Raw genomic sequence first — 27,247 nt, 5'->3', positions numbered from 1 at the left:
CTATACCCTGAGAGGCTCTGACATGTAGGCTACTGCCCTATAGCTGCCATTCCATGGGAAGACCTCAAGAAAAGCCCTTTTTTTCTGGAAGGGAAGGAAGCTGCTGGGAGCAATGCAATAGAAGAATATGGAAAGTCTTGGGCTTTGTCTTAGTGTAAGACCTTGTTGTTCTCTCCTACAACCTTGCTTCTTGGTGCTCCAGAAAATTGGCACAGTGTTCCATAAATCCAGTACAATGATCCCTCCATGTCTCAGCAACTTGAGACATGACAGTGGGGAGCTAAGAGGGCTCACAATGCCAGAGCAGACCAGGAAGCCCAATTTCCTTAATTTGCGGAATTATTTTCATGAGGAATTGGAAGGAAACCTCGAACAACATTAGTGAAACCAGAATAGTGCAGTTTTGTTTTGGAAACACAGACATTTTTTAAGACAAATCTGGCTTCCAAGATACATGGCAGCATTTGGATAAAAGTAAGCAGACTCCAGGGACTTCAGGGCTGCTCAGAGAGGGGGAGCTGCCAGGACAGGTCATGGCAGATGTCTGTATTCAATACAATAGGTATGTGGAAACTTGTTACTGATTGCTGGGGTTTGTTATCTTATTAAAGAAAGCCTTCCCTTGCTGCTGAGGGTGTCTCTAGATGTGCCTTGTTCTGACCATCCAACACGTGTGCAGGAGTTACATGAGCACAGACCCAAAATCCAGCTCTCGCACTGCATGCCACCAGCCCTGCCTCTGCTCATTGTTTAAGGTATCCCAATGCTAATTTGGGGCTGGAGGCTACTGCCAGGAGTAAATGTCACTGGTTAATAGGGACAGGGGTTTTACTGCTGAGAAAAGCAGCTCCAAATGCCCTTGATGTCTCCATACTGGAACTTAAAATCGCAGCCATGCATAGCTGTGCTGGTGCTGCTTAGTGATGAAGGAGCTGCTGCTTTGTACCATCAGGCTGATGTGTTGATGATGCTCAAGGAGGGAGACGTTTTAAGGAAAGTGGAGGCTCAGCTGAGCTTCTGATTACAGATTTCAGCCCTTGAGTGATAACGCAGTCAGGGTTCTGAGACAAATCGCTATGTCAAGGTTTTTAGACACAGACCATTATCCTTTAGGGCTGCTTTGAAACACCTCTTGGGGGCTAATAAAGATCATAATTCTGAAGTGGTGGAACCCATTGCACAGCAGGGCAAAGCTGTTAATAGGTTAAAGCTTCATCATAAACACATTGTTCATTTAAAAATGGCTAAGAAGCTTTGCCATCTACAGGTCAGCCCAGCCTAGGATACTTTCGGGATGACTTTGGATGCCACCCCAGGCCTGAATGCTGAGAGCAAGACTCCTTTGTGCTGCCATGAGTTGTGATGGCATCCTTAGGCAATGGATCCTCCAAAGATTCTAGTCCCCCAGGTTGGCCCTTTACATAGAATCATAGAATCACCTAGGTTGGAAAAGAGCTTTAAGCTCAAATCCACTCTTTACCCCATCACTGCCAAGTCCACCACTAAACCTGTCACTGAGGGCCTTATCCAGGTTTTTTTAACACTTCTGGGAACTGTGACTTCACCACTTTCCTGGGAAGCCTGTCCCAATGCCTGATCACCTTCTCTGTGAAGAAACTTTTCCTAATATCCAGTCTAAACCTCCCCTGCCACAGCTTGAGGCCATTGTGGCATCAAGCATCATCCTTGAGCAACCTTCACCCTGTCTTATCCTGCCCAAACTGATGAGTAATGATGAAACCCAGCAAGGAGCCCAGTTTCTGTTTGCTGTTATTTTCAGTCAACAAGGCTGAGCCAGGGGAGAAGGGCCCCGGTGCAGGTTTTGGTCCTGGTGTCAGTCTGGAGCCTGTAAAGGCAAAACAGTGATTTGCAGCTCAGCTCATTGGGAAGGAGACAGGAACCGGAGAAAAGGAGTGACTGGAGGACATGTGGAAAGACAGCTGAGGAGATGGACAGGGAAGGAGCAACTGCTGTTCTTTCCTAAGGCTATTGTCCACTAAAGCACTGCCCTAGCACTCTGCAGTGCTCTCCTGGTTGAGTCACAGGGCTGCTGAGCCCTGCCTTATACCTCCTACACAGCCTGACTGAATGGTGCAAGGATGTCTCCTTGCCTGTACTCAGACATGAAGAAGTGAGGCATGGAAAGGTCTGCAGGGTGCTGACAACCCTGAGCAGCCCTGCAGCAGCAGGTTGCATGTGCCTTGGGCAGCCCTTTCAGAGCTATGGGGCTGCTCCAGAGATGCTGGGGCCTTTTGCAAATTGTGTGGTGAAAGCTAGAAACCTGAGCAGCCACTGAAGCCACCTAGTGATTGCTGACATAGGTGACTTGACAAAGAGGTGACTTCAGTTAGGGGTCGGACTTCCAGGGACATATCCTGCAATCTGGGCTCTTGCGACACAGAAGCTCTGCTATATCCAGCCATGATGCCTGACTTGTGACTCCCCACTGTGACCATGCCTCCTGCAAGAAGAGCAGGTGGGACAGAAGGGAAGGCACCTGGTGCCTTTCTTACTCTAGTCCACAGCATTTCCACCAAACTGGTCTGTGAAGGTGTGTTTGCACTAGGAAGCCTGTACTGCAGCCCTGGCCCAGCCACGGTGTGGACACATGTTCTGCATGGTCAGATCCATCTGGGGATCTGTAGTTGAGTGAGGACATGGGACTGGGTTAAAAGCAGGGCAAGGACTCTGTGGATGGATGCAGACATCTTTGTGAATGCATGTGAACTGGAGCTTTTTACGTTTCCCTTCCACATTGTGCTACACAGTGCCTGTGAGACATCCCCAGGGGAAACTGACCCTGCTGAATGCTGGGCTGCGTTGGGCAGGTGGGAATAAGCAAAGTGTGCTTTTTTCTGTGTGTTGGGTGGGCTCTGCCAGCTTCCCTGAAGGAATGGCTTTCAGCCAGGAAATCACTGTCTGGCCAAATGAGCATGCTCTTGCCCTGATTTGCCTGGAATTTGGCTAGGGAGCCAAAACTCAGCATTGCTGCTGCTGAAAGGAGGTTGTAGTGGGTCGGGTGTTGGCTTCTTCTCCCAAGTAGGAAGTGCTAGGATGAGATGTCCTCAAGTTATACCAGGGGAGGTTTAGATTTGATATTAGGAAATATGTCTTCACTGAAAGCGTTGTGAAGCATTGGAACAGGCTGCCTAGGGAAGTGGGTGGAGTCACCATCCCACATGTAGATGAGGTGATTAGGGTCATGGTTTCGTGGTGGACTTGGCAGTGCTGGGTTAACTGTTGGACTTGATGACCTTAAAGGTCTTTTAGAACCTAAACAATTACATGATTCTTATTTTAGAGAACAAGCCCATCTTTTTAGGTATCAGGTAAAGCTGTAACCCCCTTTGCCCATCCTGGATGTTACTGTGTTGGTAATGATCTGTTTACATGAAAAAAATTTGACACCCATGACAAATCTTCCTAATATCTCCATAGCAATCTGCTGCAAAGGGCTCTAGCTGGAAAGGATGCACCTTTTTTTGTGACTGTTCCAAGCCCGTGTTACTCAAATTTGCATAAGTGCTTTTTAAATTGGCTTGCATCCCCAACCTAAATGTATTATCTATAAAATGCAATGCTTGACTGTGCATGGCCAGTAAAATTGAGTTGCCAGATAGAAATAAATGTCAAGCAGATTGGACCTCGAGGGACTTCCAGCATCAGGTATGGAAAAATATGATAAAATACTATTATGAGTTGTATCTTCTGTAGTATGTTAGATGGCAGCTGCTGATTTAACCTATTCAGTGCCAGAGAGTGCACCTCAGCTAACAGCTGTATCTTTGTTGGAGCAAGTCCAGAGGAGGGCCACGAGGATGATCAGGGGACTGGAGCATCTCCCGTATGAAGACAGGCTGAGAAAGTTGGGTCTGTTCAGCCTGGAGAAGAGAAGGCTGCGTGGAGACCTCCTAGCAGCCTTCCAGTATCTGAAGGAGGCCTATAGGTATGCTGGGGAGGGACTCTTCATTAGAGACTGTAGTGACAGGACAAGGGGTAATGGGCTAAAACTTAAACAGGGAAAGTTTAGATTGGATATAAGGAAGAAGTTCTTTACTGTAAGGGTGGTGAGGCACTGGAATGGGTTGCCCAGGGAAGTTGTGAATGCTCCATCCCTGGCGGTGTTCAAGGCCAGGCTGGACAGGGCTTTGAACAATCTAATCTAGTGTGAGGCACCTCTACTCACGGCAGGGGTGTGGAACTAGATGGTCTTAAGGTCCTTTCCAATCAAAACCACTGTGTGGTTCTATGATTCTATCTCCAATGCTGGCAGAGACATGATGCAGCATAGTAAATACATGTGAAGTATCTCAATGCTGCAGGCAGGAGGACAGTGCTGCAGTGCTGCCTGCACAGGCCCACTGCAGCTGCAGGAACTGTCACACTGATGTGCTCACCCAGCTAATATTATCGGCGTTCATCCAAATACATCATAGCGCAGCTGCGATGGGATGTGAGTGAATGACTGTGCTTATCATGGGCTGGACCTCCAGGGAGAACAGTATGGGATGAATGGACATCTGTAATGAAAAGAACAAGGTCAGGGTGGGAAAGATGTCAGAAAGAACAAGGGTTAGACAAAACCCGTGGTGGTTTGCAGGTTTTGAGGCAGGAAGCAGGAACTGCGGAAGGGCGCACAGCCAGGCTCCCTCATCTCCACCACGCAACTCCAAGGCTTGCAGAGCCACCTACTGACTAAACGATGGAGGACAAGGAATTGTTACCCCCTAATGTGCAGGTTTTTCCAATTTGGTCCAAGCGATTGAGAGGTTACGTGAAGAACGCCCGTGTGCGGTGTGGCCGGTATAGCCTGGCTCCTGCACACAACACAGGAATGTTTTGCCCAGTGCGGTGCAAGGGGGAAGGAAGAGTGTTGCTTGCTCATTAGAATATGCAGAAAAGGTGAAATGTGAGCATGACACTCCTGACACAAAAGCTGTCCCTGTGGCACAGAGCAGACATCAGACACCTTTTCCCTGACACTGACATATCTGCAATTCCATGGACAGGGCTGTATGTAAAACACAAATGAAATATTTCAGTTCTGTATTTTTCAGTGCAAATATGAGATCCCTGATAGGAATGACCAGATGCTACGTAGTACCTAAATAATGAACATAAATTCCCTCTAAAAAAGCAACCACGTGAAATGTGGCATGCCGCATACCCCCAAAAAGAGCCTCTCTGCCCATCACATTGAAATGCGCCATCATTATGTGTGCTTACTTTGCATTTCAAGACCAACATGTAATGTTTACTCACTTAAAACTTTTTATTTGTTTGGGTTTAGTTTGTGGGTTTATGGTCCCTTATCAAGCCTGGGCTGAAACATGCCTCTGCAGCATCTTGGTTAAGCAGCTGTCACTTGAGTGCCTTACCTGCCTGACTATGATTTGTGACACATCTCTTTTGCACCACATTTCCTCTAAGGTTTTATTGTCTTATTTGGTGTTACACTGAAGACCAGTCACAAGTCAGACATGTACTGTCTAAGAACAGGCACACTGTGACAGTGCTGTTCTCAGCATGCTGCCAGTGGGAGACACCCAAAGGAACATGAAGCTGCAGGTGATGGAAGATGAGAACAGCCCATAATCCCCTTCTGGAAGGGCCTGTATGGCTAAGGAGAAGGTGGAGGTGGTAAAGAACTATTATCAGAAAAACACTGGAGCAAGTCAGACAGCAGATCATAGAATCAAAGAATTGTTTAGGTTGGAAGAGACATTTAAGTTTATCGAGTTCAACTGTTAACTCAGCACTGCCAAGTCCACCACTAAATCATGTGCCACATCTACAGATCTTTTAAATACCTCCAGGGATGGGGACTCAACCCCTTTCCTGGGAAGCCTGTGCATCAGTCTGAGCTGGGTCAGTCTTAATCTGCTCTGCATCAGCTTGGTCTGAATTGCGAATACAGACTTGTTTTCAATTTTAACTTGACCTCCTTGCCACAGAACTGATGCATGTCAGGGGCAGGAGATGACAAACACTTGGTAGGACCATCAGCTTCCCTTCATCCCTGTGGAGACCTTCCTGCATTCACAGAAAAGCAGAGAGCATTGCAAACTGGGTCACCACAGGCTGCAGTGATATTTGCTGTCAATCAGCTTGAGCCTCCTGCCTTGTCTTTGTCTCTCTGCCAGAATGCAATGGAGAACACCAAGATTACAAGAAGCAAGTGTTAGTCAGTGTGGGAAGCACAGAACATCTTTCCAAGCACCCTCCTACATATTTGTTTGCAGCCAGCCCCATTCAGCTTTCATTTTAGATGTACATGGACAGCAAGCCCTCTGTTTTCCTGGTGACATTCACTCAGTCTCCCCCAGTTAGTCTGCAGCACCTCTGTACAACCATTGGCAATATCAGATTCCTTTTGGCCCTGACCCACTGCCCCACACAAATCAGCTGATTATAGTGTGCAAACTTGACAGTTCTGCATGATGGGATGCATCAGGTTTTCCATGCCAGCCTTGAAGCAGGGAGGGGGGTGATAATGTGCAGTGCCACACACAAGTATATTGTAAGTACAGTATTGTTGAATTGTTTGTTTGGAAAAGATCTTTGAAATCATTGTGTCCAACCATTAAAACTAGGGGCCAAGGAATGTATGTGGTGCCTTTGGCCAATGCTTCAGCAGAAGCACTACGGGGTTAGGTGGCACCTAGAAAAGATGGTGTCTCCTTATCTCTGGGTATATCTTGCCTGGACAGAATGTGGGTAGATAACAATGTTGACCCAGCCAAAGTGTTTGGCACTTGGTTTCACATACTTGGATAGAGGCTGTGAGACAGGCAGCGTGCAGAGCTCAAGGGGAAATCAACTGTGGGATGCTCTACTGCTTGGTTCATCATAGCGGCAGGCCTGTGGGGAACATGGAAAGATGAATGCTTCCTGTGACTCCCTTTCCTTCATACTCAAGAGCTAGGGTGAACCTTGGTATAATAAATACAACTGTTCTGATTTTTCAACATTCTTATTCCAGGCAGCTTCTCCATCTAAAATCCCTTCTGAATGAATGCCATAACCGAGAAACCAAGGAAAAATATGGGAGATTTTTTGCCAAATGCTTCCTTCGTCGGGGGAGTCCTTGTGAGATCTGAAGTTTGACTGAATTAATGCTACAGCACCTTGGACAATGACAAGACTGGGCTGTGTGGACCAACCCTCCTGCTCAGTCTGATGAATGTGCAAAAGCGTCCAAGAGTCTTTGCAAAGGGGGCTGTGATAACACGGAAAGACATTTCGGCATAAGGCTAACTCTGCATCCAGTTTTGCTTGAGGAGTTTCCCCAGTATTTACCCAAAAGAAAGGATGCACAGAGAGATACATATTTCTAGAGAGAGCCATGCTGGAAGGCAAATTATTCATGCATTTCCTTCAGACGTGGACTTTTGTATATTAGAGAAATTTTAATAGAAATTTCCCACTGAAAACATCAGGTTCTGAAAAACCTTGTGGTTAATTAAGGGTTGTGCATGTCAGCATTAATTATATGATGGTTAAAAGGCTTCATTTCACAAGTAATGTTCTTCAAGCAATTTAATCTGTGGTATGAGTTTATTAAATCATTCTGAATAGGAAAATCATTTTGATTCTAAAAAACAAACAAAAAAAATTTCAGGGTATTTTGAGAGTCACTTTCTTCCAGTTTTGCTTGACTGAATTATAGCAATATATATATTTATATGAACTTGTAAAATTGAATTTCTATAAGTGCATTTGTACACGCAAGCATTTACACTAAAATCATGCATGATGCAAACATTACCATTCGCTGTTAGCACAGCCCAAATCCTTCTGCACCACTGGCGTATGTAGATTGTATGAATAACAGATGGTTTTTTTATATTGTCTAATACCTAAACCAAGAATTTTACTAGTGTTTTTTATCCCTTATGACAGAAATGTCCAATATATGGCTGGAGAACAAGCCGTGCAATTTCAATTGAAAAATGAGTCTTGTGAAATTCCACTTTGGCATTTGGTGAGGAAAAACAAGGCCAAGGTTTGATACAATCTATTTATTGAAATTATTTTCTCCCTTTCTGCCCTGATGCAATAAACTCATGATTTCGACTGTGCTGCTGAAATGAATCAGAATTCAACCTGACAACATCTCCTGAAGCAATCCGGGGGACTGCAGTGAGCGTAGTTCAAAACTGGTTTAATCCGAACACTGACTAATTTTTTTTCCTTAAGGACACACAGAGTCGATTCATCCTTTTAGTTCTGCCCTTTCCAGCACATCATTCATTAGTCATGTAATTCCCCATGAACTTTGCTCCAGTAGAGGTTTTCCAGGAATGTAGTAGGCTTTAGCTTTTCACGCCTCCAGACTTTACCTTTCCGAATCTGCCTAAATTAGATCAGCTTTATTCTTCCCCTCTAGCAACCTTCCCATACAGGCTATTTCTTTTGTTGGCTGACAATTCAGTTTACTCTGAAAGAAACATGCTCATTCATGGACTTTCCCTGAAGTAATAAGCAACTTATAAGAACACTGATGTAATTATTTCAGAGTAAGCTTGCATGAAGCCAAACCACAAGATTTGCTGAAAAGACTGTACCTTGTGCTTCATGGACATACTATACAGACGGGGGAATGTAGAAAAAGAGAGCACACCTACTGTGTATAACTTAGAAAATACCTATTTTATAGAGATCATGATTGATGATCACTGAATTAGGAATCTAAAGGCTATTTAGATTAGAGCTGCTGCCAAGGGACTCAGCATTTGTCAGCTGAAGCTCAACAATCCTGTGAACTCCAGCTGTTGCAAACCCTGTATGCGTATCATGCAGGTATATGGATTCTGCCAGAAAGGAGGAACAGTTCCATACAGCATCTGCAGTGTGTGTGTGCTAAAGTACCTGTACACGTAAGACTAATTCTAGCATGACTGAACAGTCCTTTTCCCCCACAGATACAACTGCTTATGCCATCAGCTAGCCATGATACAGAAAGAGCCACATTGAGAGCATCTCACCCTCTACTCTAAGACTGGACTGTGTCCTACAGGAGACATTGGCTTTGTGATGCTGATCCATAGTGAGTAGCTGTAGACAGAAAACAAAGCTCAGATACTCTCATTAGCTGCCCCACAGCATGGGTGAAGAAGGAGCCAGAGAATGGAGTAGGGGCATGGGGAGCCCAAGATTTTCCTGCTCCTTCTGCATCATTTCTCCATCTCAGGAGGTCTGCAGTGTCAGCCAAAGCTGATTGTGTCGGGATGAGAAAACAGCCATTCTTCTCTGTGGTGAATTCAAGGATAGGCTGCATGTTGGTAGTGGATGGGGACTCACGTGGTAAGTTTTGTCTGCTATTAATAGCACTCAAGGCTTGGAAAGTGTTAAAATTGGAATGTTCCAGGTCATGTTTGTTCCAAAAAGCACAGGGATTTATTTCCATCAAATGATGGACATCTGGCAGTTAAAGAGTTAGCACGGACACCTCTAAGATGTTTCATGCTAGGTGGGAAATGATGGCTGGCTAGCAGTGAATCCTGCAATCAAAGAAGAGGAATCACTTTTCTTGGCTCAGCCCGCGCAGAGGTGCTACAGACTCAGGAGCAGCTCACACAGAGCAGTCAGACCATGTGCAGGGATCCAGCAGCTTATCACCAGTTATTTTTTAACAGGACTTTTTTTTTGGTGAAACATTAGAATAGTTACACTTTATCTTTTCCCATATTTATTTTGTAATGATGCATCCAAGAAGAAAAGGAAGTATCAGGCGGTGTTCATAAGCTCAAACAATATGCTTCTCGTAAAACTTCACAAGCAATTCATATCTGATTAAAGTTGGGCAAAACATCTTTTTCCCTAGCTTCAGACCTGCCTTTCTATTATGCTTCTCATAAAGGAAAATGTTTGTTGTGAACAATAAAAGGAAAGTTCCACTTTCCTGTGAATAGCTGTAACATCAAACTTCAGCCTTTAATATAATGGGTTCTTATTCTCTCCCTGGACTAAAGGGCAGCTTAAGTGAAACATTCCCAAGAAGAGATGGGGGGAAAAAAGTCCCCTAGAAACAATTAAAAAATTCCCAAACAGCCAAGCACTGAGCCTCTGGTTTGTGCCAAAGCTCTCTGCTTTGCTTTTCACCTGACTGTCTGCCAAGAAATGAAGAGATTATCCAAAAGCAAGACACAGGATCCTTTCCCCTGGGTCAGAGCTTTCATGGGGAAAGAAGAGACCAAGCAGATGGAAAAAAAAATCCCAGCATTTCTTTTGTGAAAAGTAAGGGGAGAAAAGTGTGTAATAAGGATGAGAAAATGTGAGCAAGGTGGATGACACACTGAGTGGAAAGGAAGACGCAGACATTTTTACCATCAGGTAAAGATTAATTAAATCGTGTTCTGAATGGGGACACTGACAGCGACTCCCTCTGCGGCTTTTCAGCTCACTGTATCACTTTGTCTGCAAGACAGGAAGAAATAAATCTACCTGCATAGCTGAACTGTGAGGGATCAGTTAATGATTGAAGGGGTTTTAAAGATGGGAAGTGTACAGTATTAAAGTTGGTTATGAGTAAATACCAGGTGGCTCAAACTTTGCCCTCAGCTCACAGAGGCAGCCAGGCATCTGGGCTTTTCATGTTTTTGCTCACTAGTAAAAATACATTAGAACAGGCTCACATTGTGTTTTGATTAATGATTAGAGAAATGTTACAAAAATTACTGTTAAATCTCTCAATTCTGTTTAAATAAAAACATTTTAACCAGTAGAAATTAAAAAAAAAATCCAAACCCAGGGAAAAACAGTACTAAAGAAACACTTCAGAATTCAGAACTGTCAAATATTGCTTCCTGGTTAGTGTGGGAAACAGACAAACATTCAGAAAATACTTGGGTTTGGGTTTATTCGACCCTAGCCACAGCAGCTGTTTAATCATACTGTTAAGTTTCAGGTATTCAAAAAGACTGAAAAGATGGTTTTAAATGGTCAAAATGTTCCTCATTTGCATGTTTATTAATAATCTTTGAGCAAAGTACTAGTTTCACCTTGAGTCTTTTATTTTCTTTCAACAACTAAGCACAACAGTAGATGCAATATTCCTTCTCCTTTTATTGCACTTAGCTGCCATCTCCCTGCTGACTTTGTACACATTGAAAATAGTTGGTGATTTCACTGTGTGAGAGAGAAATGCTCACACAATTTTACTGAGGCTCAGGATAACACCTTCATCTTCCTGGCTGTAAGGAGGAGTTTCATCAGGAGCTCGAGGGAAACGGGCATAGTTGCCCCCTTGAATATAGAAGTGACATGATTGTAAAAAGTCTGTGGTATTTTGCTTAAGCGGTATTTGCTTACTATTACCCAACAGACAAAAGCTAAGTTACTGTATTTAAGTCCTGTATCAAATGGATTTTGACATAACGTAGATACTGGTTGAATTTCTATGACCAGTGTAAACATGTGTGTGTGTGTGTGTGTGTGTGAAATGAAGATCAGAATAAGATGCAGCAAAGAAATTGAATGAAGAATAACATGAGGACATTATCCAAAGTCATGACATACGGAAGAGTTAGTGATGGGAAGGGAGGAATAATAATGGCTGATAGGTTTAATGCCTTTTTTCCTTCATTAGTCACTTAAGAAAAAGGAAGTTTATTTAAAATGCTGAAGTAGCTGTTGTAAGCAGGATGAGATGTGAGTGATCATCCTTGAGAAGGTGGTGAGGACAGATGAGGTTCGAGGGCACTGGAGAAGAGCAAGCATGGTGAGTATGGTAAAAAAGAAGGAAGGTCGGTACACAGGAACTGTGACCAATCAGTCTGACTGCATTTATATTAATATATCAAATATATCAAAACAGTGTTTCTAAAATGCAGGAAACATCTAATTAACAACAGACAAGGCAGACTTGTAAAGAATTGATTTGTTTAACCAGCCTATGGCATGTAAGATGTTGAAATGATCTTTCCACTCTAGATAACATTGCTAAGGCTGCAAATGGAATAAGTGTGCTTGGTTTGGTAAAAACACTTCAGAAAAGGTGTAGACAATGAATCCATTTCTAGAAACTTCTAGACAATTCGAGAAAAGAGAATGGATGGTGAAGTTTGTAACAGCCTTTATATATGCAAAAATACTTCTGAAAAGAAGAACTGGATTTTTTTTTCTGTATATTGCAAAAGGACATAAAATAATCAGCTTGAATTACTGAAAGTACACTTGCACTAATGTTTTGAAGTCCCAAGTGGCTGAACTGTTCCAGCTTGTGTTTAGCGTATTAAATTCTGTCCTCTGCCTCACTACAAGCTAGTCAAAGACCTGCTGTACAGTAACTGATTCGTTTACACTAAATGCTCTCCTTTGTTGGAAGTTGATCTGTCAAAAATCATTATGTTATACCTCAAACAGTGAGTCATTGACCTTCCTCTTCAGGAGGACAAATGAGACACAGTTCACAATAAACTACAAATAATCCCCACGGATCATGAGTTCTGATTGTTGGAAGTCCTCGCAGACAATCATTTTAAAACTTCTTTCCTATGTACAGAGGCTCCTTGTGAATAATAAAGAGAGGTACAGAACCAGGATAACCATACTACAAGGGCTCTACCATCTGTGGAATGTTCCTAAGACAGATCTGCAAAGGCAGATTTTGCTGAAAAACTGATGCTGCAGGAGCTGAATTCACAATGCCCAAATTCTTTATGTGAGGTTTCCAGATCAATGTTGGGATGGTAACCACAAGCAGGATGCTCACAACGACGGTAGGAGCTACCTGAAGGTCTCTGTTCTTAACCAAACGGTGGCTTTACAGATACACGTAAAAAGCCAGCAGGCAGTTCCCTAAAGCTCCCCAGTCTCAAATAAAGACACACACCCCTCCAGTCACAGAAAGTGTTTTGATTGCATTCACTGTGTGTTGATGGGCCCATAGGGGCCTTACCTTAGCAGGATTGGAGGAGGAATCTCTGCTGAGATGATCTAGTTAATTAGAGTACAGTGAGGTGAGAATTCAAAGCAGTTCAGGAAAAACCTGCAACTGTCTTCCTCCTGGGCAAGAGATCCGGGCAGTAGGGTTCTAACAACAGGGAGGCATTGCCTTCAGCTGTATATGGGGGAGCACACCACTAGTTTATGTTACATGGCTGGAGAGAATCTGCCCTTCCAAGGCTTGCCTGATTTCTAAATTCTAAGTAGCCCCTTGGCCAAAAATTAAGTCCAGAGAGGTTTAATCCAGACAAACGTTTACTGCAAAACATGTGAGCAGCCCTGGGATTTACATATACCAAGTTCTTACTGAAGATGTTAAAAGCTCAGAAGCAGGTTATGTAATTCATGTGTCCTCCTCGGTGCTAGTGAGGATCTCCATTTTTAAAACATCCCGATTTTAACTGAGCTTGCTAGGGCAAGTTAATTTTGGATTGTGCCGCTATGAACAGAAATGTGCTGTTCTGATGCAGCAGGTGTGCAGTGTAGATATGGGGCAATTTACAGCTGTGGCCTATTGCCATATCACAGTGTTATTATCCCTTGAGAGGGAAACAATGCAGATTTATGACTTGAGTTCTTTGTTTTGATTATTTTTTCCTGCCAGGTTATTTTTAGTACAAAATTGTTCCAAATTATGTCAAGAATGGGAGACGCTGAGCTAAAACTGTGATCGGAAATGCTGCTGTTGTTAGAATGAGGGATGTTTCTGTAAACAAGAGCCAGTGATATGTTGTACTGGATAATCCTAAAGCAATCTCTGGAAAGCAATGTGCTACCTCTGCTATTTTCAGACAGTTCCCAAATCAACCTGCCCTGGCATGAAGAAGCAGCTTCACTGACTGTCAGTTTTAGCAGTTGTAGGATCAGGTACTTTGAAGTGAAACAGCCACTTGAAGAAAAACCACATCTCTGTGTGAAGACATGAGCTAACTGACACATCCATTTCCCTCCTCTTCCACTGCTTTTGAAGAATAGGCAATATTCAGGCCATTAAATCACTTGCAGGCTTGTGTTCGCTGTTCAAGACATTTTACATCTCCCTGGGCTATTTGCTTTCGGAGACAGAAACACGGTGTTTTTCATAAACTAATTTAACAAATTCACAACCTCTTTTGGGTGGCTTGGGAAACAGCAGCATGGATGAATGCTCTGCCTACACGGTTTTAATGTTGAGCTGTCAGAGATACAGGTACCTGACGGTTCTTGAAGCCTAATTATGGAGCACAACTTTCTCTGTTGCCATTTGCCTGCTCCAAAGAGAAAAGTGTGTTTCCTGCCCTGTAGTGAAAGAGGACTGTAGTAATAGCTTACAAATATTTTATCTCTGGAAGCAATTATTAGTTTGTTTGAAGAGCTGAGCTAACATTGGAGACATATTTATTCTCCAAGTAGACACCCTGTGTTTGAGCTATTAAATTACTTGCTACTATTTTTAAACCAGTGTTGTACAGTTGTGAATGCAAGTGGCTTCATCTGCTACAGAAAAGGCCCTAATTTGTTAATAAATTAACACAAGGGGAGTTAAGGGAGAGGTTTTAAGAGCAAAACATTGTGTTGGGAAATCACCTTGATTCCAAACTAAATTAAGAACAGTGTGATGTTGCCGGGAAATCTCAAAGCCATAATGAGCTGTGTAATGCTCACAGCCCCTCTGCTCCCCTCCCACTGAATGCCCTCCACTATCAGTCTCCATTCCCTGGAGCCTGCAGCCTTCTGCTCACTCCACAGCCAGGACCTTTCCATGTCCTGTGGGACAACAGCCAGGGCTGGGACATGACAGCCTCCACTGGCACTTCCTAACCCTTGCTATAGTGCTGTAAATCTTACTCAAAAAATGGGCTGTACAGACTAGGACCAATCTCACTTAGTGAGTGGCCTCAGCAGGATTTTATCCTCTGTTAATCATTGCCCCAGAATCTTATAAAAGTGATTGCTCACCTGGTGGAGGCTACCATTGCAGGTGGCTGCTGGCAGAAGCCTGGGTGACAAGCACAAATATAAGCTGGGCAGAGACTGAATTGAAAGCAGCAGAGCCTTGAGCATGTTGGTTGACAAGAAACTGAACATGACCCAGCAATGTGCATTTGCAGCCCAGAAGCCAACCATATCCTGGGCTGCATCAAAAGAAGCACGACCAGCAGGTCAAGGGAGGTGATCCTGCCCCTCCACTCTCGTGAGATGTCACCTGCAGTACTACATCCAGCTCTGGGGCCCTCCACATAAGAGGGGCTTGGAATTTTTTGAGCAAGGCCAGAGGTGGCCACAAAGGTACTCAGAGGCCTGGAGCACCTCTGCTATGGCTTGTTCAGCCTAGAGGAGAGAAGGCTCCAGGGAGACCTTACAGCAGCTTCCAGTGCCTAAAGGGGCTGACAAGAGCTATGGAGAGGGACTTTTTACAAAGGTCTGTAGTGACAGTAGAAGGGGCAATGGCTTTAAACTGACCGAGGGGAGATTTAGTTTAGATATTAGAGAAAAATTCTTCACTGTGAGGGTGGTGAGCCCCTGGAATAGGCTTCTCGGAGAAGCAGTGGATGGCCCAACCTGTTCAAGGCCTGGTTGAACAGGGCTTTGAGCAACCTGGTCTAGTGAAAGGTGTCCCTGCCCGTGGCAGGAATTAGGTGATCTTTACGGTTCCTTTCAACCCAAACCATTATTCTATGTTCCTACGGTTCTATACCCCTCCATATAGCCCTCTCCTTTCATCTTTCTTTTGCTCCTTCCTGTGCTTGGGCCCCCACTAATCCCTTTTTGCACCGTTGCTCTTGTCTGCTTTGGTATTTTGCTGAAGACAGGAAAAAGGACAGCAGATGGAAAATGGGGGTGTGGGTCCTCTGCAGTCCCTGGGCCTGCCTGGAGCTGAAAGCTGGTGTAAGTCATACAGCCCTGGTTGTTTCCTTCCTCCACTGGGGGAGTTTAGGATCCTATCACACAATGAAAGTACAAAAGTGCTTCATTCCTTATAAAAGCCATGTAAGTACATAAAGCCAGTTTTTGCACAAAGTCAGGGAGAGATTTTTCCGCTAAATTCAAAGGCAGCAGGATCAAGTCTGTACGAATAAAATGGGAGCTCCAGCATCAAAGGCAGGCAAAGAAAGGACACAGCATGAGCTCATGGGATTGTTTACTATGTAACATGCTCTCCACATTTTTTATACCTTTTGCTTGGATCTCATTTTCCTTTGAACTCCAAGAAACGTGCACATTTAGGCCCAAACTCATTCCCACTAAAATAAGTGGATGTTTTCTTACTAACTACAATGCAGATTAGATCAATTCTTTAATCTCGTGTTTTCCTCTCGAACACTATAATCAACCATTTTTTGTTCGCTTGGATGTAAAATTAACCCAGGCAAATTAGCTTTATTTCAGAATGTTGTGTATTTTAAACTACCTTGTATTGCTGGGAATACACAAGGGTCTCCTCACCCATAAAGGTGAACATAGCCCAGATCTAACTGGGGGAAATGTGCATCTCCTTTACTGTGAAGATACTGGGTGAGGAGGGAGCATACACCATTTTGATAGATACTAAAGAGAGGTTACAATCACAGGCACTTCTGCCCTGGGACACATCAGCAGCACAATACAGGGCATGCTGGTGTATCTGATTAAGCATCTTCAGAGGAAAAATCTGCTCAAGAAAACATTTTATAGATCTGTGTCGTGGTTTAAACCCAGTCAGGTAATTCGTTCGCTCACTTCCCCCCCTTTCTTGCCCTCCCCCTGCTCTCGGAGGGACGGAGAGGAGAATCAAAAGAATGCAACTCCCACGGGTTGAGATAAGAACAGTTTAGTAACTAAGGTATAACACAGATCACTACTGCTACCACCAATGATAATAATGATAAAGGAAATAACAAGGGAACAGAATACAACACCTCACCACCCGCTGACCGATAACTCGCCCCCTAGCCCGACCAAGCTCCGACCGATACCTCCTCCAACCCTGCAGTCTCCCAGCCCTTCCGGCTAACTCCCAGTTACATCCTGGGCATGACGTGCTGTGGTATGGAATACCTCTTTGGTCAGTTTGGGTAAGGTGTCCTGTCTCTGCTTCCTCCCAGCTTCCCCTCCTCCCTGGCAGATCATGAGGCTCACAAAGTCCTTGGCCAAACCAAAACATCATTGTTATCAGCTCTGTTCCCGAGCCGAAAGTCAAAACACAGCACTGCACCAGCTACCAAGAAGGAGAAAAATGACTGCTACTGCTGAACCCAGGACAATCTGAAAAAACCCACCAACAAAAACACCTGTGACAACATGAACACTGTCACTATTCCAGTTACTCTCTGCCTGTTACTGTCTGCCTCAGTCCTCTCTGATCAGCAGTGTTTTCTTTGAGCACATATATAGCATATGGTAACAGTCAGAGCTCTTCTATCTTGCAAAATAAAGGTCTCAGAAGTAATGGGAAGTTTGTGAGTAGGTCCTCGTGATACTGGAAGGGAGACAGACGCTTTATGTAATTTACAGGAAGTGCTTTTGGCAGCTTTGTGACTACAGTTTCTATAAATATCTGTTGTAGAAAAACCACAGGGACACAAAAGAAGCTTTGTCAGAAAAAACACCATCATAGGGAAATAACGTTACTAGGCTTTGCAAGAACTGCACTCTGGGGTTGTTGGTTTATTCCGTGTTGAAGGAGAAGCCTACAGCCTCCAGATCCTACTGGGCTAAACTTTGCTTTTCTAAGTGGCTGGATCCCTCTTATTAAGTCCTTTTGGTTCTCTGCTTGGGCTGAATTAGCACTGTTTCCTTGTACTTCTTGGAATATTTGTGGTCCTGGGCAGAACTGTGGCCCCAGGTAATTTCCCAAAATTTGGACTCAAAGTTTTTTGGGGACAGGTGTTGCTCTCACAGCGCTTAGCACAGCTACAGCCTTTTGACAACAGCCAAATCAATGATAAGTACTGTGAGCTTTTCTGCAATACTATTGGAAGACCCTGGTTGGCAGCCATAAGGGCTGGCTTTGATGATCTCTGAAGGTCTGTTGTGAAGCTTGGTTTAAGCCCCAGCCCAGACACCTGGGAAAATTTCCTTTCCTATCACAATAATGAGTCAGTGTTTAGAATGGTAGTATCTTATTAAAGGTGAAGAAAAGATAAACACAATAGCATGTAATGCTGAGTGCACCTTCCACAATGTCAAGCAATAAACAAAGTAAACCAACTTGAAGTTTGCCTCTATAATTTCATGGCAAACAAACTGCAGGCTGGTTTGTGCCTCCAGGACTAACACCCCACACTGGCAGCCTGTGAGCCTTGCCTCTCCTCCCAGTATAAAAAAGCTGATGCCTCAAGTCTGAACTATCCTTCAGCCACCCTGAGCACCTTCTCTCTTCTGGCTTCTCTAGCAAGCTGTCCCTTTTTGACCATTATTCCTCTTCATCGGTGATCTCCTCACCAAGACCAAATTTTCCCAAAGGATTCTCTTAACTATGGTTCCTTCGTTCTCTGTTTTTAATATGTACTTTCATGGACTAAAGCTACAAGCTATGTGAGAGATCAGACAGACGAGTCACTTCAGGCTTGTTTTGGCTTGTTTGATTTGCTCAGGTTTTTCTTATGTTATAGTAACTGTGTAATTTCTCTCTTTCACAGGCCTGGGATTTTGTTTTGTGGGCCTTTTTACTATATATGCTCCATATATGAAAAACTTAAATGAAAATCCAGTATCTTTCATATGCCTGCCTCAAACATGACTGTTAATCTATTCCCCTAGGTCCGTTTCCTGCTAATCTATTCCCCAGGTCCCTTCCCTGCTATCAGATTCCACCTGTTGGCTCCCTTCTTCCGAGTAGCCATCCTCTTAATGATTTCTGGATGGGATTCTCTTTCTCCCTTAGAACTCAATCATTAGGCTTGCAGCTCAGAAGTTTAGGTCAGATGTAGGTGATACAAAGACTGTATGAGGCAAGTTTCCTCCTGAACGCTTGTGCTCATTTCCTGGAAAAGACATTTGTTTGCCTGGCCTGTGTGTGCTGTATTGCCTACAATTCCTTATCAGCCTTCTCCTCCCTCTAACTTCAGGCTCCTGTCTTTTTATCTTCTCTCAGGTTTACCTCTGTGCCATCCCAGGCCATGGACTTCCCACTCTCCTGCTCTGGTATTGCCCTTCTGCTGCTTTGATCAGATTGGGCTCGGATGTCTGAACTGTTTTAAATCGGCTGTGGAAGTTACTATATGAAACCTAGGTGATTTATAAAATAACAAATTAGGCAGGCAAAACCAGAGGCAACTAAAATATATTTGTGACTGTTATAACTGGGTTAGGGAAATGATTTGAGTTTTTTAAGGCAACAGGTACATAGCTAGTTCTCCAGAAACAAGTACTATAGAATCATAGAATGGTTCGGGTTGGAAGGGACTTTAAAGATCATGTGTTGGCGTGGGAGTCACGGACAACGCAGAGACGATCAATGTGATCAAGTGATTGCCAAATTTATTACAAAGCCTTAACTCCTTATATACTATTTCTTAAATGCACTTACAGTGATTTGGCATATTATGATTGGATACATGTCCTGAAGACCCTTAGTGACTAACATATAATTGGTTAAGCACAGGTGTGAGAACTTGACCTCGAAAGCTTGCCAACAGTCCACAGTTCTCATTAACTCAGGGAATTCCAGCTTCTTCTTATCTTGCTTGCTTAAGCTTCTTTGGTCCTCTCATGGCCTTGCTGTATCTTTCAGGATTATTCAGTTTATGTACTAATTATGCATTCTCCCGTGAGAACACTGTCTCCACATATCCCCCTTTTTGTTTTATATATGGTTTGGGTGACCCTACTTGAGCAGGGGATTTGGCCTAGATCATATCTCCAACATATGCCAACTACAGGCTGCTGGGCCTGCCCCTTTTTTCTGCTGTATGGCTCTCTGGTAACAGGGGAGGCCATCCTTCACATCAAGGTCTGGCATGGCATGTGTCCCCACCGCTCCACGCCTGCCGGGTTGCAGCCAACAGCGGAGCTAAAGGTTCTTCTTGGTGGCAAACACAGAGGCCAACCCGGTCTTGCCCTTGACTGTGGTAGCAGGCATTTTGTCAGCCTCAGTCCTTACACCTTGTTGTCAATGCAGAGTTTCACCTGATTCATCCAGTAACAAGTCGCTACTGCAGCAAGGCACACACAAATTTACATTTGCAGAGTAACTATTACAGGGTGCAGCAGCATGTTGAAGATGCTGATGGCAGCGAGGGACTAGCCAAAGAAATTTCTTACCAGTGGAATTCTCCCCCCCTCTTAAATTTGTTCCATCACCTGCTTTATAACACTACCATTGTATTAGAGTCTTTCCAGCTTTTGCCTTAGCATTTTCTAGCAGCTACTGCAAATTTCCATACTCTAACATCTCTTTTACAAGTGACAAATCTATACAATACAAGGTGTAGTTCCTCATTAGCAACTGGCTAGTAAATACAGGTGGTTTTATACACAAAATCACAACCTCTAATAATAGCTACTTTACAAGCACACATATTCAGGATGTTACTTTTCAGTTGTCCCCAAGTGATGTTTTGCAATCATTCATTTTTCTCTTCCTCTATCTCATTCTGCTTGGGGTATTCACGGTCAGCTCCTGTAGCTGAGGCATCACATTTTTCCATTCGTCTGTCCAGCTCATGGCAAGGCTTGACAAACTTTGCAGGCAGTTGCCATGGACCTGTAGGCAGGAGGACACAAATATAGCCCCTCCTCCAGGTTATCAGTTCTTGAGAAGCAGACAGGTTAAACTGCACATTGTTAACAGTCGAGGAGTTTGCTGCATCATTGCCTCTTTTCTTTCTTTTTTTTCTGCCACCCTGATGCTGCTTAGGTGACAGCTCAGAAAGCTTGTGGTTGCACTACCCTCTCGCTTTTTCAGTTAGCAGTTCTTATTTCAACTGATCTATCTAGTCCTCCAAGTCTTGGATTCACCCCCAGGTTACCTTAAACATACTAAGCAAGGCTCCTACCATGCAACCACTGTGTTGCGGGTGCTCTTTAGGCTTTGTCTGTGGTGTCTCTACAAACTGCCTCAATACCTCAATAGATTGAGAGGTTGGGTTTTGGTGGTGGTTTTTTTTGTTTGTTTGGTTTTTTTTGTTTGTTTTGTTGGTTTGTTTTTTTGTTTTTTTTTTTCCCTTCACTCCTCTGCTCTGGCATCCATCCTGGCCATTCCGCTGGTGGAGCACCGGGAGCTGAATCGGAGGTCAGCTTTTTTTTTTTTTCCAAAAGTTGCTCACCCTGCTTTGCACAGCTACAAACGCCGGCCTGCTCAGCAGCAGCTATAAAAGCCTGCCTGCTCGGCAGCAGCTATAAGAGCTGGCCTGCTCGGCAGCAGCTATAAAAGCCTGCCTGCTTCAGCAGCAACCATAAATACCTGCCGGCAACCACACTTTTGCATTAACCCTTTCTTGCCCGAAATGTTAAACTGCTACCCATTAAAAACTTTCACATGAACCCAACAACAAAAAATACACAGAACACCGTCTACCCTCAACACACACACACACGTGTGGGATCCCACAAGCACACTCCACACAACTACAATATTTGAAGCACAAAATCCAGACAATCATTACTCCCACTACACAGTCCCACGTACAGAACGTGGCGTAAGGACCCTGTGGAGACTAACAGGAAACCAGCTCCGAGAAGCATCATTGCAGTGCGAGGTGGCAGGCTCATCCTCAGCGGGTGTCCCCACAGAGGCTCTGCCTCCCCCACAGAGCATGAGGCTTGGGCTTTTATACTGACCAAAATGCACAATCATTCCGACACAGGTGGCCAGCCTATGTTGGAAGAAGTGGCCAGCAATATCTATAAAGGTCTCCAAAGGTTGATAGAAACCTGGACATACTTATTTTTACCAACTTCTAGTACATGAGTATCACAGAGAAACTGTATTAAATGAGTTGTATACGGGCTCCCACGTCCACGGTCCATCACAGTATGCCCAATACCCCTGATAAGAGCATAAGAGAGACCTTCCCACCACCAGAAAGTCACACAATACGGCTGTATCCCGTGCTGATCTCGCTTCCCTGGAGGTTTGGGGGAGGGGGGCGTGGGGGTGGGTTTTTTTTGTTGTTTTTTTTTTTTGTTTGTTGTTGACTTTAACGTAAAAAAGATTGCTCCCTTCACTTTAAGAAGGACTGAAAACATCCATAAAACGGATGTCCTAAGCTCAAATTTCAATTCATTCAATCACTGACAAGGGGGGTGTCCTGGGGTGATGCTGACTCTTTCCAGGGTTTCACTGGTCGAGCTGGCACCCACTGCAAACCAGAATCTGTAATTTACACACATATAACCTCAACCAGTTAGTTTTACTTCCACAGGACCTTTCCAAATGCCGGTTTCCAAATCCTTGTACTGGACCAGAATACCTGGAATTTTAGTCATATAACCTGAACCTAATGCCTGACCATGTATTATAGCAGGGGAGTCATTAAAGTCTCCTGTCAATCGCAAAAAAAATCATAACTTATACAGCTTGAGTATAAGAGGATTTTAACCCATATGTGGTCACTGCTTGTCAGGCCTCCTTAACTATTTTGAGATCAAAAGCTTCCCACTCTTTACCCCCCTGCTGTGTAGTAAACACAGGATATGCAGAGAGGCCCATTGCAGAAAATTCACCTGTAATAATTGCATCTTTGATTAACCCGTGCCAACGGTGCGCAGGATTTGTGCCCCCCGATACCTCTCCCACCGCCTCCCCCTGTTTGCCTTCTTTAAGGAACGGGTTTTGCGGAGGATAAGGTGGAGGCACCGATGGAGATGTCTCAATCCCAGTCTCGAGGGCTTCAAGCTTTTTCATCAATTGTTGCAGCTGAGCGTCTCCAAGACCAGTGAGTAGTCACTGATGAGCTGAGCAGACCGACTCGGGAGACGAAGAGTCAGAGTCTGGAAGCAGAGGATATAAATCTGGCTCGGATTCAGGGGACTCGGAGTCTGATCCTGGGTCGAACTCAGGGTCTCCGTTGTTTGCAGCTATGTCTTTCTTGTTGGGTGTCTCTCGTTCAGTATGTGGCCATCTGCGGACCTGGCTCTTGCTTTCATCGGCTCGGGGCGTTGATTTTTTCAGCGCCGCTCCAGGTACCACAGGAGGTGCAAAAGTCATAGCCGCAGCACTATGATAGGGGTTAGGGGAGACAGCCCCTTCTGGAGCTCTGGTGGCAAATACAGAAGCTACCGCAGCCCTTTCCAGTTTCATCTCTTTCAAAGTCTCGAACACCAGTCTCCAAAGTGTAGAGTGTTTCCGTGCATCTTTGGTCCCTTTACTAACCTTGCGATCATGGGACCACTTTAACAGCCTCTGTAAGGCGGCACTATCATATTGCAGTCCTCTCTTAGAGAGAATGTGTTGGAGGAGCTTCACCACCGCCTGTTCCTCTTTGGATAGCAAGTGCCCCATCTCCTCCCCGGCCGCTCACCTGATCAGGGCGAGATTCCTGAAGTTTTGCAGACGTCTGACTTCCCAGTGCCGGGGCAGCGCTGACTTTCGGCCGGCTCTCCGCCCCCTCCTTTTCGTCGGACCTTCAAACTTGTCTTTGTCGAGTTACCGATCGGAGGGTCCCTGTTCGGGTGCCACTTGTTGACGCGGGAGTCACGGACAACGCAGAGATGATCAATGTGATCAAGTGATTGCCAAATTTATTACAAAGCCTTAACTCCTTATATACTATTTCTTACATGCACTTACAGTGATTTGGCATATTATGATTGGATACATATCCTGAAGACCCTTAGTGACTAACATATAATTGGTTAAGCACAGGTGTGAGAACTTGACCTCGAAAGCTTGCCAACAGTCCACAGTTCTCATTAACTCAGGGAATTCCAGCTTCTTTTTATCTTGCTTGCTTAAGCTTCTTTGGTCCTCTCATGGCCTTGCTGTATCTTTCAGGATTATTCAGAGTTTATGTACTAATTATGCATTCTCCCATGAGAACACTGTCTCCACAATCATGTAGTTACAATCCTCATCTTAAAGCCTATTACAAAGAAGATTATCAGCATTCTCTACAAACAAGTAGGATATACAGAACAAACCTGTGGATTAAATACCATCTCTTTTGCAAATGGCCTTACAGAATTAAATAAAATTAATAAATAATTTAAACAAGAATAAATGGTCTGTGTGGAGGTGAGGACAAGGAGAAAAAGTGGTGCAGGCCACAGCAGAATAAGCTCTGTTATAAAAACCCCAACAAATACACATGAAAGGAGACAAAGTAGAGGAAAAGGAGATGGTGAACTGCATAGAGCAGTGCTGTTGTACTTACAAAAATAAGTAAATGGAAAGAAAAAGGATCTTCTGTTCTAAGGCAAGAAGTTACCACATAAAAATGATGTCATGCCTCTTGTTTTTTTCTATCTCACTCTCTGAAAATACAGCATGGGAGTACAGAAGAATGAGATTACTACGTCGCATTCATTATCATGCCTAATGGAAGTTACAACACTTATCACACGTAGCTATGACATCCTACTACGGCTTTCTTCAAGGACGTTCAAGAGCAAAACTGCAGAGCTTCCTTCAGTTAAAGACATTTGGTGTCTGCTGCCTTTGGTAGAGGTGAAATTCGACCTTGTGCATATTTTATGTGCCTTGTAATAATACCCACTCATTCACTGAAGAAGAGGCATTCTATTGCCCTCCTATGACACTTCTTTGGGACTGCAGCTGGAAGATGTATCACTCAGGCTTCCCTTTGTTTCCTCACTAGAACTAGATGCTTGTGACAGATGCTGGATTGATAGCCCCACAGAAACAGATACTCTAGGCCACCAGCTTGCACAAGTGGTGACAGTTCAAGCGTCTGGCTTCTGTATGGCACCTCTCACTTTGCTGCTAGACGATGCAAGTTAATCAGCAGCTGTCAGATAGAACTGTTTAAGCACTTCTGGGCTGGTGTGGTAACTCACCTGGTTCATGTATGGGAGCACAGCCAAAGCTTATACAAGATTTCAGTTCTTTACTTCAGTCTTCTTTTTCTTTTTTTCAGGGAAGGAGAGACAGTTTCATTCCTTATTACTGTAAGTCTGCACCTCTGCCTCCCCTTTAGTCTGAAGACTGTTCATCCTGAAAAAGAGAGACATGGAGTGCAAATGGGACCATGATAACCCGCTGGAGACAGCAGAGCTACCTAGCTCATTGTGATAATACTGACTGCTGTCACCAGTACACAGACTTGGTGATGCTAAGACTGGTCTGGCATCTGTGTGCTATTTTGCAGTTACTCCTGAATATCTGGATGTCAAAGGCAAAATGGTAATAGTGAAGTCCATGCTCTGTAAAGCACTGTACCAGCCTATAAATGTATACAGGTGCCTTTGCACTCTGCTTCCTGTGGAATGGTAAGAACTTGACCCTTGTGTATAGGATTTTTGAAAAATAAATATATAGGCTGAGAGAGCTGGGGGTTTTCAGCCTGGAGAAGCGAAGGCTCTGAGGAGACTTTATAGCAGCACTCTGGTACGTAAAGGGGCTGACAAGAAAGCTGGAGAGGGACTTTTAACGAAGGAATATAGTGACAAGACAAGGGGGAATGGGTTCAAGATGAAAGAGACAGATTTAGATTAGACATTAGGTAGAAATTCTTTCTGGTGAGGCCCTGGTACAGGTTGCCCAGAAAAGCTGTGGCTGCCCCATCCCTGGCAGTGTTCAAGGCCAGGTTGGACATGGCTTTGGGCAACCTGGTCTAGTGGAAGGTGTCCCTGCCCATGGCAGGGGGCTGGAACTGGATGAGCTTTAAGGTCCAACGCAAACCACTCTATGATTCTATGATAGATGTATATGTACATACAGCAAATGTATGCATACACACAAAGATACATTATATATATGTGTGCGTGTATATACATGGCCTTAGGAAGTAATGTGGCAAAATCCTTTTTCCTGCTAGTAAAGCAAACAGCATAATAATAATCCATTACATAAAATGAGCAAGAGTCATCCTGGGAATCTTTAATGTAACTTCTTTCCAACCTCTGTGTGAATGTTGTTTCAGAACATCATGGCTATGCTCTGCAGTAATATTTCCTTTCTAAATCCCAGTCTAAGCACAAGTACCACCATATTGCATCCACCAATTCTGAGCAGTGCTGCTTGTAAACTGTAGTCATTTCCTCTCCCTCAGATCTGCATTTACAGAGAGCAAATACCCCCCTTCTCAGTCTTTTTTTTTGTGAGACTAAACAAGCTCTTTTAGACTGCTCACACTCCAGTGTGGTTCAAATGGACCTTTTCCCTACTTATTCCAAGTTGAATTTACTTTTCTTGAATGGCTTTGCATTCTTTTTTCAAGAGTAGGTCTTACTAGTTAAATAATGGCATCAGCATAAAGGAAACACCTCTCCTGATAAACTGAACCATATTTGTCATTTTTATGGCTGCATCATGTTAGTGAGTATACTCTGATTTTTCTCCTCAACACCTTTCTTTTAGAACAACTCCTCACCATTGGCTTACATGCAGGACCAGTGCAGGACCTTGCAGTTTGAACGGTTATCTTTCACCCCAAGAAGCTCAAAAATAGCAAGAGCATAACTGGATTAGACCAGCATTTTATTACTTTCCACTTCAAGACTTCCCCTTTAAGCAACTGTGTCTAGGTCTTGTCTCACTCTTTTGGGTATATGAAGCAATCTCCAGAAACGCAAACTAAATCTAATTCTAGATTGTCCAAAATGCACTGTTGATTTTGTTTGCAAGGGAAACATTTTACTAGTAGAATGTAAAGGGGAAAATAATACAGACATACTGTAAGAGGAGTATGTATCCATGTAATCCATCCATCACTTTATCAAAATTTAGTCATCAAAGTCTATGCTAGTTGTATGGATTCCCTCTATAGCCACCAGAAAGATGCTGGCACCTCTCCAGGGTTTTTATCACTCATATTTTAGGCACTTATTTTAGGATCCGATAAACTGTTTCCAATCAGTGCCTGCTTCTTTCTTTCCAAAGATTATCAAATGAATCAGCATCAGCAGAGTAACTGAAACATGCAGCTAAAATTGGGTGAAATGAGCTTCACTGTTTATCCTAAAATTCAAAAGAATATTCCAGTTAGTGACTGAAATGTCTGGGTACATGAACAGTACCATGCTGCACTTTTCTAGAATTACATTAGCTCTTTTCTCAATATTATAACAAGGATGAATTTCATGCATGGGAATTCCTGCATTCCTTTTGGCCACTAGCTCTAGAGTAACAAAATGTTCCAGTATAACGCTGTAGAGCTGATCGGCAAGAATTAAAAACACTGAGGCTTTGGCACTTGGATTTTTCATGCACTGAGAA

General features: G+C 43.8%; 1 long non-coding RNA gene across 2 annotated transcripts in view; it reads left to right on the top strand.

The window, feature by feature from the left end:
• Positions 1-26,343, top strand: part of LOC133273051 (uncharacterized) — a 36,069-nt gene extending 9,726 nt beyond the window's left edge. The window contains exons 2-4 of one of the 2 annotated variants that reach the window (XR_009744643.1): positions 8,925-9,306; positions 24,337-24,517; positions 26,255-26,343. This is a non-coding gene — a long non-coding RNA (uncharacterized LOC133273051). Of the gene's footprint in view, positions 1-8,924; positions 9,307-24,336; positions 24,875-26,254 lie in introns of those variants that run through there. The other variant, XR_009744642.1, reaches the window with a different exon arrangement.
• Positions 26,344-27,247: the final 904 nt, after the last annotated feature.

The sequence above is a fragment of the Pezoporus flaviventris genome, unplaced genomic scaffold (assembly GCF_033815535.1).
Source record: "Pezoporus flaviventris isolate CSIRO_AGI_PZ_B2104156 unplaced genomic scaffold, CSIRO_AGI_Pfla_v1 ptg000031l, whole genome shotgun sequence".
NCBI classification, from domain to species: Eukaryota; Metazoa; Chordata; class Aves; order Psittaciformes; family Psittacidae; genus Pezoporus; species Pezoporus flaviventris.
The sequence above is the reverse complement of the archived record's forward strand: the minus strand, read 5'-3'. Positions and strand labels throughout refer to the sequence as shown.